This window comes from Mytilus edulis, chromosome 6 (genome assembly GCF_963676685.1).
Source record: "Mytilus edulis chromosome 6, xbMytEdul2.2, whole genome shotgun sequence".
In the NCBI taxonomy this organism is placed as follows: domain Eukaryota; kingdom Metazoa; phylum Mollusca; class Bivalvia; order Mytilida; family Mytilidae; genus Mytilus; species Mytilus edulis.
In genome coordinates this window covers 37,352,695-37,367,818 of record NC_092349.1, presented here as the reverse complement: position 1 = coordinate 37,367,818, position 15,124 = coordinate 37,352,695, and the positions used below count along the sequence as shown (strand labels likewise).

At 32.5% G+C, this 15,124-nt stretch overlaps 1 protein-coding gene and 1 long non-coding RNA gene across 2 annotated transcripts in view; both read right to left on the bottom strand.

Annotated features, from left to right (window-relative positions):
• The window catches only part of LOC139529060 (uncharacterized), a 70,957-nt gene that overhangs the window by 44,684 nt on the left and 11,149 nt on the right, over positions 1-15,124 (bottom strand). The window lies entirely within an intron of this gene.
• On the bottom strand, positions 1,837-9,407 carry LOC139529061 (uncharacterized). The gene is made up of 3 exons (XR_011665744.1): positions 9,293-9,407; positions 6,304-6,393; positions 1,837-2,690 (listed from the first exon to the last, which is right to left on the bottom strand). It is a non-coding gene; the product is annotated as an uncharacterized lncRNA (long non-coding RNA).

Genomic DNA, 15,124 nt, shown 5'->3' with positions numbered 1-15,124 from the left:
AACGGAGAATAAATGAGGGCAGTTTAAAGAAAAATTACACGTCTCAAAGTTTTTTTATACTACAAGTAAAAAAGAAAATATTATTCACTATCTGTTATGCTAATAATTCTACGCCATTTCCATTTTACGATTACAAAATAAAAGTTTTAAAATCCAAAACGTTGTTGTTAATGCTTTCAATTGCATTAAAGTTTTATAAAAAAAATCTATACTTGATTATGACCTCGTTTTTTTATTTATCGGTAATTTATATAACTTACGAAAAGAGACATACTTGCGTGAAAATAAACGGAAACTAACGCTGAAGGTATAAAATGTGAGCAGTGAGTTTAAAGAAAATTACGTGTCTTAAAACTTGTATATGCAGGTAAAAAAGAAAATACTATTCACCATTCGTTATGCTTAATAAGTCTACGGCATTTTCTCTTCACGATTAGCATTACTTTAGGATATAATACATTTCGGCTACAACAGGAATACTGCTATAGCTGCATCAACTCGTCGTTGCATAATATTCATTTACGCACAATGAATGTAAACTTTTGTGTTGTATTTAGAACAGTGATCTTTAAATATTTTTTGCCGTGGGAAGACGACACGCATCTCAGTGATCAACAGTGCGTGGTTGAACTTGAACTTGACTTCGCTCAGAATATTGAATGCTAAAAATAGTGACATCAATTTTGTCCACGAGATTTTTATTTGGCGGGAAATAGTATCATGTAACAGTAAACTCAGGTGACCTTTCTGGATAACCGTGGGAAAATTCATTGAAGGTTTAAACTTGCTTTGTAATGATTGACATTTGTGTGCGTTAAGATTGAGGCTCTAGAAGGTCCTTTTACAATTGATTAACCGGATTCTAAATTTTATTCCTTTTCTGAATAAACGAACATCAGCCTTTTATTTATACGTTTCTCAGTCAACAGAGGACATAAACCTGGACATTATTTATACTTCCATAGTCAACACTATACATTAATGGTAGATGAAAACAGGATGCATGTCGTTCAGTTCCTGATGGGCGTTGGTGAGATCCTCTGTGAAAATGTGTCGATCGTAAAAATCCGATCCACATTTTTTCGGTACGTCTAAACACTGCTAAGGACTCCTTAGTGCACTAAGGACTATACAATGCCACTAAGGACTAGAAGGACTAGTGTTATACGTGTTATTTTTACATATTATGTTAGAGATTGATATTTAATGCATAAATTTCAAATTTTATAGAAAAATAATCATAAATAAAAAAGATATTCAACATTTTCTGGACACGTGCCCATTTTTCTTTGATTTACCGAAAAACACTGGACACTTTAAATTTGCAAAACACTCATTTGCAAATCCGCCGCCGCCTCAAATAAGAGCTACAGTGTCATGTATATAACCAAAATGTGCGGAATTACATGGGATTCAATAATTTCATTAGTTTTCTACTGTTACTGTTATATTTATTTTGCTATTTGATTTATAAAAACATGGGATTTTCAATATCCCATGGGACAGGGCAAAATCCCATGGGATTTACCATTATCCCATGGGATTTTGGTTAAATCCCATGGGATTTTTTTTGGTCCCATGGGATAATTGTAGTCCCATGGGATATTTGTTGTCCCATGGGACAAAAAAAATCCCATGGGATTATTATTATCCCATGGGATTTTTAATATCCCATGGGACAAAATAAAATCCAATGGGATTCAAATTATAAATATATAGATATAAATATACAGTATGTGTATGTTGCAATGAATGCTGTTTGGTAGTAAAAAGTTTTAAATGTATACAAGTTTTTTTATATTTTATTAAATATTTTTTCATTTTGTCACAAACATGTTTTTTATTTGTTAATATGACAATAAAAATTATAATTCTGATTTTGGAATGTATAATAAAATTTAAGGTCAAAGAGTAAAGTTCTTTCACTGAAACAAAATGATGACATGTTTAAATAAATGAAAAAATATTGTTTTGAAATCTTTGTCTTGTTTATTTTATAATGAAAAATAGAACTGAAAAAAATATTTCATATTCTGACTGAATAGTTTACTCTTTTCATGAAGTAAGGTTTTCTTTGTTATAGTTTCATTGTAATACATGAATATGCAAACAATTTGAATTATATACCTTTGTGGTGTACATAATATTATGCTTATATTTGCAAATTTATAATTTAAACACTTTTTGTGTTAAAGTTTTAGTTTTGAACTTTTCTTTTTCGCTGCTTGCTATGTACAATTATTCAGTCCACTATATAAGAGTCAAGTCAATAAATTATTTCATCCACTAGAATATTCCTGCAATTCTTAGACAAAACATTTTTCAATCTGTTCTTCAAAGATCCTCCTCGGTACATCTTTATTGGATGGAGCGATTCAAATGAGAAGACAAAGCAGGTTTATTTGGACAACAACATACTAATATTTTTTTCATTCGTTCCTTCTTTCAATTGATAATTACATTGTTGCATTTACATGATCAAGTTCTTGAGCATCTATGATCGTGATGATATGACTCCTTTTTGTTTATAGTCATTATGTTGAAATTTCCTTTTTCTATTAAATGTAGAAAAAAACATTCCATTTCAAATTAATAAAAAAAGTCGCACTGTTGAGAAAAATATCATCTTCCAAGTTTTCTGCTCAGTATTGATCTGTTGAATGATGACCATGAAAACCGAGATGTCTGACCTACAAATACACAAAACTCAAAAATTATCAGTGAAGAGAAATACAGCAATAAAATGACTATTTTATCATGTTTATGAACATTTTAATAAACTTTCATTTAAATATCTATTGTTAGTACTCTTATTTCAGTGCTTTGTGTCTATGATTTACATATTACTGGTTATTGTTTGGTTCCTTGTTGCAGTCTTTTGAGTTAAGCCCATTGCAACAAATTTTTACAATTTGTTCAAATGTTGTGCTGTTATTAAAACCACTGTCCGGTATAGCGTTTGCTCATTGTCAAAGGCTGTACAGTGAACTATTTTTGTTAAACTAAGGGGGCTCACAGGTTTCAATCAATTTTTTTTCTTAATACATGTAATATAGGGTTACGCTATATTTTTCTATAAATGAACTTTATCTTATACTTTATAGAAAAATAGAAAAATTAAATTAAAACTAGAGGCTCTAAAGAGCCTGTGTCGCTCACCTTGTTCTATGTGCATATTAAACAAAGGACACAAATGGATTCATGACAAAATTATATTTTGGTGATGGTGATGTGTTTGAAGTTCTTACTTTACTGAACAATTTTGCTTCTTACAATTATATCTATAATGAACTTTGGCCATTAGTAACAGAGAACTATATTTGGTAAAAATTTACATAAATTTACCAAATTAATGAAAATTGTTAAAAATTGACTATAAAGGGCAATAACTCCTTAAGGGGTCAATTGACCATTTGGGTCATGTTGACTTATTTGTAAATTTTACTTTGCTGAACATTATTGCTGTTTACTGTTTATCTCTATCTATAATAATATTCAAGATCATAACCAAAAAAAACAGTAAAATTTCCTTAAAATTACTAATTCAGGGGCAGCAACCCAACCATGGGTTATCCGATTCATCTGAAAATTTCAGGGCAGATAGATCTTCACCTGTTTAACAATTCTACCTCATGTCAGATTTGCTCTAAATGCTTTGGTTTTTGAGTTATAAGCCAAAAACTGCATTTTACCCCTATGTTCTATTTTTAGCCATGGCGGCCATCTTGGTTGGTTGACCAGGTCACGCCACACATTTTTTAAACAAGATACCCCAAAGATGATTGTGGCCAAGTTTGGATTAATTTGGCCCAGTAGTTTCAGAGAAGAAGATTTTTGTAAAAGATTACTTTAATTTACGAAAAATGGTTAAAAATTGAGTATAAAGGGCAATAACTCCTAAACGGGTCAACTGACCATTTTTGTCATGTTGACTTATTTATAGATCTTACTTTGCTGAACATTATTGCTGTTTACAGTTTATCTCTATCTATAATAATATTCAAGATAATAACCAACAAGAGGCTGTCACAACGACAGCAAACCGGATTTATTTACATTTATTTGTGTCCTGGCAATATCACAAGAACCATTACTGATGAATGGTGAAAGTGAAAATCATCAATATCAAATTTGACCTCCATTTTGTCATCAGTATCAACATTTTGAAATAATAATATTTGAAAAGCTTAGATTGAATGGTTCATGAGTAAATGCAACAACGTGAATGGAAACGCCATTTTACAATCTTTCAAGAACCATAACTCCTGAACAGTAAAAGTCAAAATCGTCATTATGGAACTTGACCTCTATTTTGTCATCAGTAACAACATATTAAGATTTCGGAAGCTTTGGTAGAACAGTTCATGCATAAATGCACGGACACGACTGGAAACTCTATTTTTCAATCTTTCAAGAACCATAACTCCTGAACGGTAAAAGTCAAAATCGTCATTATTGAACTTGACCTCCATTTTGTCATCAGTAACAACATATTAAAATTTGGGAAGCTTTGGTAGAACAGTTCATGAGTAAATGCACGGACACAACTGAAAACTCCATTTTTCAATCTTTCAAGAACCATAACTCCTGAACGGTAAAAGACAAAATCGCCATTATTTAACTTGACCTCCATATAGTTGTCAGTAATAACATATTAAAATTGTAAAAGCTTTGGTTGAACGGTTCATGAGTTAATGCACGGACAACATTTGATTGCCGCCTTTCAAGAACCATAACTCCTGAACGGTAAAAGTCAAAATCGCCATTATTGAACTTGACCTTCGTATAGTTGTCAGTAATAACATATTAAAATTTTAAAAGCTTTGGTTGAACGGTTCATGAGTTAATGCACGGACAACATTTGATTGCCGCCCGCCCGCCCGCCCGCCCGACCGCCCGGCCGCCCGACCGCCCGGCCGCCCGCCGTACATCCCCAAATCAATAACCGACATTTTTGTCACAAAAATCCGGTTAAAAACAGCAAAATTTCCTCAAAATTACCAATTCAGGGGCAGCAACCCAACAACCGATTGACCGATTCATCTGAAAATTTCAGGGCAGATAGATCTTGACCTGATAAACATTTTTTCCCCCATGTCAGATTTGTTCTAAATGCTTTGGTTTTTGAGTTATAAGCCAAAAACTGCATTTTCCCCCTATGTCCTATTTTTAGCCGAGGCGGCCATCTTGGTTAATTGACCGGGTCAAACCACACATTTTTTAAACTAGATACCCCAATGATGATTGTGGTCAAGTTTGGTTCAATTTGGCCCAGTAGTTTCAGAGAAGATTTTTGTAAAAGTTAACGACGACGGACGACGACGACGACGGACGCCAAGTGATGAGAAAAGCTCACTTGGCCCTTTGGGCCAGGTGAGCTAAAAATGGGGACACCATTCAATCACACTCACAATCCGCCTTTGAAAGAAGCATATATATACATTTTTGTAAAGGTACTTTTTTTTCTGTTTAACTAATAGGAGAAATAGATGTAATTTTGAAATGAAAAAAGAACTTAATTACAGAAATCGCTTAAATTTTACAATAGTTTAGTTTAAGTAAAGTTAGTTGAAAATGATAATAAAAAATATAGGTCACTGATGGGCTAAAAAAGATATTACAATTCTCATGCCAAAAAATGGCATTTCTGCACCAAAGGGAGATAATTTGGAGCTTTTTCAATGATATATACATTTTAAAAGTTGTCTGGGGCCAAAACGAATTGATTTTTTAGAATGATTTCTGTACCATATGAAAAGGTAAAAACTAATAAAGTTATAAATAAAATTAGTTATAAAAAAAAAAAATTAATATTTTTTCTGAAATTTTTATACCCTCGAGCCTCCTTAAACATTGTTAAATGTCATTTTATCTCTATTGGAGAAAAGTCTTATTTGAAATCAGACTGCTTCTTATTTTTATATCAACCCAGCCATATTATGCCTGTCCAATATCAGGAGCTTGTACATAGTTCAATGGTTGATGTTGGTTCATATCCGTCATTTTTGTTTTTCATAATATTTTGTTTTTTTTATAAATTAGTCTGGTATATTTGAAGTTTGAATTGATGCTTTGTTTCAAATTTTGTTAGCGTTGTCTTTTATAGATTACTATATCATGTATAGGGTATGAGTTTTTTCATTACTAACAGGTCATCATTGGCCTCTAATAAGTAATTACAATGCTTACATCCACTTAATTGAACTCTGATGGATAGTTTTCTCATTTATCGTACCACATCTTATTTTAATAAATATTTAATCATTACTCAAGGGCTAAAACTTTTTTCAACAGTGGACTTACCATTTAGGCTTTGTTGACCTTTGTAAATCTATTTTTGTTGATAATTTCTTCTGTTTATAGTTTCCCTTTTATATCTTTAATATTCTTGCCCTACACATAAAAGGGTAAACAATATCATTTAATGACAAAAATAACTACTAATACACAAAAAGTAGGCAACTGAAAATTTTGCCTCATTTGTATATAACTTTGACTTGATTCTCATTCTTGCTGTTATTATCATTGTTTTATGAAAATGAGGTCTTAGTAAAATTAACCTTGGCAAACAGATATCTTCTTTTTTTATATGACACCTTCCATTCATTTCGTACAACAAGTAGACCTATGCTTATAATATCTGATAAAATGACAAAACCAAGAAAACTTAGCATTGACCAAAGAACCATAAAATGCGGTCATGGTTTTATGAATCTGCCAGAGAGACATGCACACCTTACAATTGTTACATATCCTACAAATATAATCTACCTGTAACTTTAAGCATAATTATGATAAACAATGCAGTGTTTCATTGACCAATGAAAATGAGGTCACGGTCATATAAAATATGACAGACAGACATGTGCATCTTACAATCATTCCGTTCACTAAATAAAGTGACCTTATTGCTTACAGTATCTGGAAAATAAACCAAACCACAAAAGCTAAACATTTTCATAGTTCCTTATACCCTGTCACATTCATAATATATGTGCCTGTTCCAAGTCAGGAGCCTATAATGAAGTGATTGTCCTTTGTTTATGTGTAACATTTAACTGTTTTTCCATTTTTTGTACATAAATTAGGTTGTTAGTTTTCTGGTTTGAATTGTTTTCGTTGTCATTTCTGGACCTTTTATAGCTGACTATGCAGTATAACTGGGAGTACTCTCAGATCTGTTCATTGTGTCTTTTTGTGTAGGGATGTACAAGTACCCGGCCACGTCCACTTGTATTTTTGTCCATCTGATGAGTTAAGCCTTTTTCAACTGATTTTTATAGTTTATTCTTAATGTTGCACTGTTATACCACTGTTGCAGGTTAGGGGGAGGGTTGGGATCCCACTAACATGTTTAACCCCGCCACATTATTTATGTATGTGCCTGTCCCAAGTCAGGAGCCTGTAATTCAGTGGTTGTCGTTTGTTTATGTGTTACATATTTGTTTTTCGTTCATTTATTTATATAAATAAGGCCGTTAGTTTTCTCGTTTGAGTTGTGTTACATTGTCTTATCGGGGCCTTTTATAGCTGACTATGCAGTATGGGCTTTGCTCATTGTTGAAGGCCGTACGGCGACATTTAGTTGTAAATGTCTGAGTCATTTTGGTCTCTTGTGGACAGTTGTCTCATTGGCAATCATACCACATCTTCTTTTTTATATTTGTTCATTGTTCATTTGTTAAGGCTGTAGGATGACCTTGAGTTGTTAATTTCTGTTTCATTTGGTCTCTCATGGGGAGTTGTCCAATCATACCCCATCTTCTTTTTTTTTATTGTCCTATGTACTATGAAAATAAAGTAAGATGAAACTTCTCAGTCAGACATATGCACCTAGTTGACCTTTTGCTAATTTGAAAATAATAAAATAGAGAAACTGGCCAAAAAAACCAAAAAGGTAACATTAAGCAATGAACCATAAAAATGAGGTCAAGATTGAATAAAACATGCCAGTCTAACATGTACATCCCTAAAAATTTTCATACAACAAATATATACTTGACATGTTGCATGCAACATTAGAAAACCCGACCAAAACACAAAAACTTAACAATAACCACTGAACCATGAAAATGAGGTCAGAGGATAGAAAACCAGATAAATTGACACAAATCCCTGTGGTAAGACAAAATGTGCCATAATATTAGTCCAAATGATAATAAAGTCTTGCATGGCTATTCTGTTCTGTTCTGGTTTAGAAAATCCCTCCTTCAAAGGAGCACTTTGCACAATGACGAATAAATGTTTATATATATATATATACCTAAAAAGACATACTAGGTACGCCTCGTGAGATAAGTGTTGGTTACTGTCAAAGACCCTTACGCTTGCTTGGCGGAAGGTTTTTAATTATGAAGACGAGTTCGTACTCCATGAAGAGCAAAGCAAAGCTTCCTTTTTATGTATTCTACAGTGTAGCAGGCATCCATGCATTTACATTTGCAACCACAAGCACATATAAAGCTACTAGGGTCCAATATAAAGTTAGTGTCTAGCTATTTCAACTTTTTTCTTGGACGCCGTCATAGTAAAAAAAAATCCTTTCAAGGTGTAATAATTGTTTGTATTACAAAAAGAAGAAACATAAATCTTACTTGTTAGTTGTTATGGGCTAACAAAAAAGATTTATTTAAAGTTGGTTATACATACAATACAACATAAGCTCTAGAGCTGTTATCCAACATATATATATATATGACAAGCACAATACATAAAACATTAAGTTCATCACTGAGATAGTAGTCTCAGATAGAGGGAGACAGGGTCAACCAAACCCCTATTCAATCTGAATGTAGGACAGAAAGTCACAGGACAAAAAGTTACAGGACAAAAAGTCACGGTCAACAAGTCACAGACAAAAAGTCACAATTCAGTTTAGAGATTATTTTTCTTTGAACAAGAAAACACTTTTTTTTTGTATTTTTCTTGAAGTTTTATTTAAGAAGCAACTTAATTATTAAAATTTATTCAATAAATATCAATAATAATCAAATAATTGTTATGAAAACAAAATTTCAAAGTGGCTTGGTACTTAAATGGCTTCAATTTGCCAATAAATATGGCCCCATAAATATATCCTTTGCAAGATTAAAATCTAATACATTTCCATTTATCGTGTTTATCAAGCTCTATGAGCAATTTCCTTAAATTGAAAATGAATATATGTAATAAAAAGATCTTTTTCATATATATTTAAACCAATTGTCAACAACTTGTTTGTGACTTTTTGTCCTATCAAATTTGTGACTTCATGTCCTGTGACTTTTTGTCCTGCGACTTTCTGTCCGTTTACCTTCCATCTAAATCAGTAAACTGAATAATTGTTTTTTGCAGTAGTCCGGGTAACGAGTCGATATCTGTTATTAATCATGCAAATTGCGAGTCAACACTTACACACCTTTTTTCAGAATGTCGAGCTCGAATGTCAGCTAAAAACAAAGAATCACTGGTGATAGGGGAGTGTAACCGATGAATTGATCCTGAATCAGATAAGATTTTCCAAGTATTACGGAGTCGGAGAACCTCTTTATTTGATCACACTCACCGGGAGATTTAATAATGAGGCTACTAAAAACATTTCATGTTCCCATGTTCGCTGTTTTTCGCTATAATTATTTAAAGCTATTTGAAAAATACATTAAATTGTGTTTTTTACTGCTACAAGATATTTGAATAAAATCACGTGAAAAAAATGCTAATTACGCACCAGTTGCTGAGCAGAGAATCATTTTAAGCCAGGAACAGTATATACTAACTGTAAGAATAGAAATTCCCTGTAAAAAGGCAGTCAAATCTTAACAGAACTGTAACTTAATGATACATGTATATCAAGTTCCAACACCTCACCCAGCACCCTGGCCCAGCACACTGAGTTAGCAAACTGGTGTGTGTCAGTCTTATAATATAAAACTGCGTAGGTTCATATCGTTAGATTTATCGTTTGTTTGGATATTTTTAGGATCGTTGTAAAATAATACATCTTGAACTTTGTTAAAATAATGTTTTAAATTGTTCAATTCGTTATATTTCATAATTTTGTCAAAGTGTACTTTTTAAAGTTTTAAATTTTAAAGATATAAAAACCAATATATATATATATATATATATATATTCCATTTTGATTTGAGGGAAATCTGTTTGAACTGTAATGACATGGTCAGTCAACTGATTTGTTGCAAAGCTGATTACAGGTAATTATAACATACAGCAATTTTCCATTACGACAGTGCGTGTACTCTCCAGTGTGTATAACGTAAAGTTTCTAGAGAACATCCTGTCTACGTGTAATACAGATTGATGACATTACACAAAATTTCTTTTGTTAAATGTGCTTAGGTATCTGTGTCTATTCCCTATTTCAACACCACAAATTTTTCGAAGAAAAAAAAACAAAAAATCAATTATATGAAATAAAGAAGAAAAGTAGCTAATATCAACTTCAGTAACTAGTAACTGCGCATTGAGTAATCATAATTTCAATATTGCATGAACCAACAAATGGAAGTTTTTAACGACCTTGACTGGCTATACAGCCCTTGCACGGTCGGTAATGAACCAACCCTTGACAAAACGTATACATGTAGGCCTATGTAAAAGTGTTTAAAAAGACCAATTCCTATTGGTTATATTTCACACTAGGACCTTAGATAACTAGAACTAAGCAGTGGTAGATCCAGAAATTTTCATAAGTGGGGACCCATTGACTGCCTAAGAGGGGGTCCCTGCCAGTCATGCTTCAGTGATTCCCTATATAATATCCCATTTTCCAAGATTAGTGTGTGGGGGTGGGGCTGGAAAAAAACCTAAATCCGCCTCTGCTAATTGGGAAGTCATTTTGTCTGATACACACATATAAATACCTATAAAGTACAAAATGCTTCAAATATATGCATAAATAATAATGGTACGTCTAAAAACCGTTAAGGATCTCCTCGGTGCACGCAAGACATAAAAAGTCACTTAGGACATGTATTTTAGTGTTGAGGGTATTCATTTGATTCATAACTTATTTCATAATCTTGTAATTTTTGTTTTGATAAAATTTGAGACATAAATACATGTATTGAGACATATAATACATGTATTATATGTCTCTGACAAAATAAAACAAACTTTAAAAAAGTTATTTAAGTTTGAATCGGCTGTCACCTGTGTTTTGCATTGGGATGCCAAAACATTAATGTTATTTACAAAAATGCCAAAACCTGCAAATATATTTTAAGCAAAAAGAGACATTTATAAATCGATGATTTTTACACTAAACGTTTTTATAATTTGTTATAGAAATATTAATAAGTACATGTACATAGTTTTATCAGAGACATATAATATAATTGTATTATATGTCTCTGGTTTTATCAAGGATTTGTATAGTAACTATACACATCCTTGGTTTTATAAAGTCCTTCATTGCTTCCACCCCTTGGTGAAATTTAAATGGCGAGACGATAATTAATAAACTATCTATCTATCGACATGCGCCGTTATTTAGGATTTTAGAATACGTCACGGATGACCGATGATCATTTTCAATACCAATCATCATTTGAATTTTGTCAATTGATCTTTAATGATTAGGACTGATTGGTGATGGCAAAGAATGTGTCTCTGTTGATGGTTATAAACACATAGAAGTAAACTTTGCAAAAAAAAGTTTACTTGGAAAAAAATATAAAATTATATGAATATACTAAATAAATTTTTCTTTGGTATGTAATAATCGAAGACGTTTAGAAATATAAAGAATCTTCACATAGTTGGGAAATTTTCTATTCAAGTTATATCATTTAAAAACGTTTAGAAATATAGATCTTTTTCGATGTACAATTTGGCCCGCTTGGAGATCTTAATAATTGTTTGCCTACTTTCGTCTATTTATATTGCTGAAATTCTTTAATAAAAACTTGTACAAGCCCTTGCTATAATATAATGAAACTCGTCGCCAATATCACCATAAATACTTAAAGAACAGATACAATCTTATCCTAAATAGTTTGCCATCTAACAATTTAAAAAGAAATTTTGAGTCGAAACTGAAGAACCAAATCTTGAAAAAGAATCACCTTTTTTTGGAACAGTATAGACGTCGAAAATTAAACTCTATATATATATATATTTTTTCAAAACTCCTGAAATAATTTAAAATTATCTTTAGACAGCTTTCATATACAAATCTTTTTAGAAGTATGTGAGCGTATTACCCCCCCCCCCCCCCTTTTTTTCCTTCTATAAAATTTATTTGTAAACGAATTTTGTGTCTTAATTTGTGTTTGCTAATTAACTGCAGTTCATGCTGTCAAAGGTAAAAAATGTCTCCTTGTGTATAAGTTATTGATAAAAAAATATTTGAAGCCGCCAGAAGAATAAATCATTTCCTGAACTTAAATACATTTATTTGTAAATAAAGACAATTTTCCTAAAACATTCTCTCATATATTTAAACAATTGTAAAATAATTAATTCAACGACTTTTTTACTTTTTACTTTTCTTCTTCAGTTTTTTTTTACCCATTGCTCTTCAATTACTGATCACAAATTTTTCGGATGCTTTTTATCCTATTTTCGTATCGAACTTACATGTTAGCAGTTGAACGGAATTAAGTACATTTTTCAGGAATTTACAACTTAGATTTTCAACAACAAAATTCCACACTTTTTTACTGGGATTTTTTTTTCTGTTTTGAAGGCGCCACCAGTGACCCCGTAGCACACATAACCAACACCTCACATGGCGTATTCACGATGTTGAGGTATTGACCTACAATCACATTTATCAATATACAGCAAGTAGGTAATTTGGTGTTGAATGCCAGTAGGTCAGAATTTGTTAATTGAATTTTACCTGTAAAAGGGTCACTAGCTGTCAAATTCATGTTCATCGATTTTAATCAAATTCACATAACATGTGGTGTTGAATTGTTTATTAAAATTCCACGCACAATCTTGGCTGATATGCATAAAACCATTATTTCATGAACCTGCATGAAATATTGACTTATCACAGAACTAAAAAAATAAACCACCGAAAGTCCACATAAGAGATCATAAGAGGGTATAGAGAATAACGGGCAAAGAAAAAAAGGAATAAAGAATAGTGAAAGAAAGAGAATAATGGTAAAAAGTGTAAGTCATTAAAAATATAGCTTAAAAAAAAAAGAAGCCTCTTGCATCAATTTGAGGAATTAACCCAAGATTAAATTTACGGCGGCTTATTTTATTTTGGATTAAAAATAAACACAATTGACAAGTTTCCTTCCCCTGCATTTTCGATCGCACATGTAAATAGCACGTTGGTCTCAAATAAGACACTGATATATTACAACACTTGCCGTCAGTATTTGAAAATATTAATTAAGAAGGTATAGGAAATTAATGCACGCACACTATAATCCACCACCACAGGCCTAAATCGTTAGTCCGCAAACAACGAGGGTGATAAAAAACCCAGCACTTTGAACACAGCCACCCGCATGCTATGAATTTGAAAGCTTCCCAAATTAGTAACTATCAAGTTCTATTAACCATAGAAAACTGTTGTCCTTCTTTATCAAAAATGAAATTTAAATCAATTTATTCATATATTTGACCGACTAGAATTAATTGGGGAATTTAAACCAATTCCTATTGTAAGTGATAAAACTATCAGATCATATATCAGGGTGATTGAAATGAGGAAAGGGGGGGGGGGGGGGGGGGGGTGATCAGGTAATTTTTTTTTGGGGGGGGGGGAGAAAGAAGGGAGGGTGAGTCCACCCCCTTCAATTTGAGAATATGCTATTATCTTGTAAACGGTTTAGATCCCCACCCCTAAACCATATATATTCTTGAATAGGACAATAAAATGAATCAATTAAAATTAAAGGGAAGTCCCTGGGGGGTCACCCCACCCCATTCAATTTGAGAATGTGCTATTATCTTGTAAACGGTTTAGATCCCCACCCCTAAACAATATATATTCTTGAATGGGACTATAAAACAAATCAATTAAAATTAAAGGTTAGTCCCTGGGGGTCACCCATCCCCGTTCAATTTGAGAATGTGCTATTATCTTGTAAACGGTCCAGATCCCCACCCCTAAACCATATATATTCTTGAATGGGACGATAAAACAAATCAATTAAAATTAAAAGGAAGTCCCTGGGGGTCACCCCGTCCCGTTCAATTTGAGAATGTGCTATTATCTTGTAAACGGTCAAGATCCCCACCCCTAAACCATATATATTCTTGTATGGAACAATAAAACACATCAAATGAAATATAGGGAGAGTCCATGGGGGGTCACCCCCACCCTCACATGTTTGAAAAACTTTTAAATGGTTGAGATCCCCAGTGGTTAAGTGAAAAAAAATCCGGATCACAGGGGGAGGATTCTAGGGGTTGGTAGTTCAACTTGTAACCCCTCCTTTTTTTTGGACACTCAATGCATTTGAATGGGAACATATAGTTGGAACCACCCCTCCTAAATCTTGGGTTGGGAACAGGGAACCCCCTTTATAAAATGGCTGGATCCATCCAGGCATACCATCTAGCTAGCTATTTAAGCCTTTAAAAATATGAAATAAATCAAACAAGGAAATTAACGGTGTAGGCAACTGTTTTGAATTTAAAAAAAAGCCTTTATTAACAATGTTAAATTTTGTGTGCATTTATTTTTGCTTATTTTCAATAACAAATAAATAATGGACAGAATTGCGTGATTGATTATTGTAATTTAAGAAAAATCTGCATACATGTTATAAAATGGGAAGTAGAAACTGGGAATTTGTCAAAGAGACAACAACACAAGTGACAACCAAAAAGCAGACAACGACCGAAGGTCACCTATGGGTCTTCAATGCAGTGAGGAAATTTTGGCACTGGTCTTCAGCTCATAAATATGTCTCAGAAATGAGAATGATATACAGCTCTCATTTGCATTAATAAAAACCTCACAATATGTTCTGAATATCAGAATATACAGTATTACAAGATACTCTCATATTGTACACATGGAGCTGAGAAACTAAAATTAATCATGCTAATTTAACATTTAAGTCCTCGGAATCAATCTTAATATGCATACTGTTGTACAAAGGAATATAAGTATGCAAAAGACATATATATATATATATATGGTCTTCAAAAA